Source organism: Otolemur garnettii, unplaced genomic scaffold (assembly GCF_000181295.1).
Source record: "Otolemur garnettii isolate 467f Iridium unplaced genomic scaffold, OtoGar3 scaffold00365, whole genome shotgun sequence".
In the NCBI taxonomy this organism is placed as follows: Eukaryota; Metazoa; Chordata; class Mammalia; order Primates; family Galagidae; genus Otolemur; species Otolemur garnettii.
Genome location: NW_003852760.1, coordinates 164,168 through 165,895, shown reverse-complemented (window position 1 = coordinate 165,895; position 1,728 = coordinate 164,168). Strand labels below are relative to the sequence as shown.

At 38.4% G+C, this 1,728-nt stretch overlaps 1 pseudogene; it reads left to right on the top strand.

The window, feature by feature from the left end:
• Positions 1 to 642: 642 nt before the first annotated feature.
• LOC111722782 lies at positions 643 to 755 on the top strand (annotated as a pseudogene).
• Positions 756 to 1,728: the final 973 nt, after the last annotated feature.

Below are 1,728 nucleotides of genomic sequence, written 5' to 3'. Positions count from 1 at the left end.
TTAAGCTTAAGTGATTCTTCAGCCTCCCAAGTAGCTAGGACTGCAGGCACCCACCACAACACCCAGCTATTATTTTTTGGTTATAGTTGTCTTTGTTGTTTGGCAGGCCTGGGCTAGGTTTGAACTTGCCAGCTCCAGTATATGTGGCTGGCACCCTAGTTACTGAGCCACTATTACGACTTTAAATGCAGGTGGTGCCTGTGGCTCAGTGAGTAGGGCGCCGGCCCCATATACTGAGAGTGGCAGGTTCAAACCCGGCCCCGGCCGAACTGCAACCAAAAAATAGCTGCGCATCGTGGTAGAAGCCTGTAATCCCAGCTACTCGGGAGCCTGAGGCAAGAGAATCGCTTGAGCCTAGGAGTTGGAGGTTGCTATGAGCTGTGTGATGCCATAGCACTCTACCAAGGGCAACAAAGTGAGACTTTGTCTCTATCAAAAAAAAAAAAAAGATTTATAGAGTTTCAAGCTATCGCCCTGGGTAGAGTGCTGTGGCACCATAGCTCATAGCAACCTCCAACTCTTGGGTTCAAGCAATCCTCTTGCCTTGGTTTTTCTATTTTTAGTAGAGATGGGGGTCTCACTTTTGCTCAGGTTGGTCTTGAACTCATAAGCTCAAGCTATTTACCCACCTCAGTCTCCCAGAGTGCTAGGACTACCTAAATGCACTTTTCATTTGACCTGCAACTTTACATTTAAGATTAGCATGTTCCCTGCATAAGGATGACATGCAAATTCCTGAAGCATTCTGTATTTTTATCTTTTATATTTACCTGGATTAAATGTGGAGAACATACAGGGTGAACATAAAGTTCATGTACAATTTAAAATAGTTTAACATGGTAAAATTGCACACAAACTTTATGTCCACCCTGCCTTTTTATCTTTTGTATTTATTTATCTGGATTAAATGTGAAGAATATTCTCTATTTCAAGAATGGAAAAGCAAGCATCCCATGTACTCAATACTGTGTTAAGACTAGTAGATCAACAACTATAGGCCCACAGAAGAGAAAAACAACTCAATTCAAAGAGTGGGAAGGGAGTTTGATAAGTTCCAACTTAACGGGTACAATGTAGGCACATTACCTGGGCGAAAGTCTCAACTGCAGCTCCAACTGCACCTTATAAACACAATATAATCTAATCATATATACCATCATATTAATCTAAAATTATAAAAAGAATTACATTTAAGTCCTTTTATAGATATACTGGCATAAATCATCATGCTAATGTTATTTGTAATATCAAAAATCTAGAAACAAATGCCCATCTTTCTGGAATTGATTAAAGAAATTATGGCATCCATTCAATGAAATTCTTTGCAGTTATTTAAAAAAGAATAAAGTAGATCTATATTCATGTCTTCAGCAAATATTTTTGAATACTACTATGTGCCAGGCATATGCTAGGTAGTAAGCAAAAAAGATGTAGACTTTCATTAGATATTTGTATTAATAACTTATGATGACATACATGCTTTTCAGAAAAGAAATCTGATTCTGAAAGAGTAAGTAACAGAAAAATTTAGCCTAAATTAGAGGACTAGAGTTAAGGCTTCCTTGAGAATGCAAAGTTTGACCTGATATCTAAATATTGCTTTGGAATAAATTAGTTGAAAAGGTCAGCAGAGCATCAGAAGATTATGGGAAGTATGTACAGCGAGCTGCTGGGTGATGGGAGGAAAGAATGGTAAAGAGAAGCAGAAGTGTAGAAAGTTATGTGGCT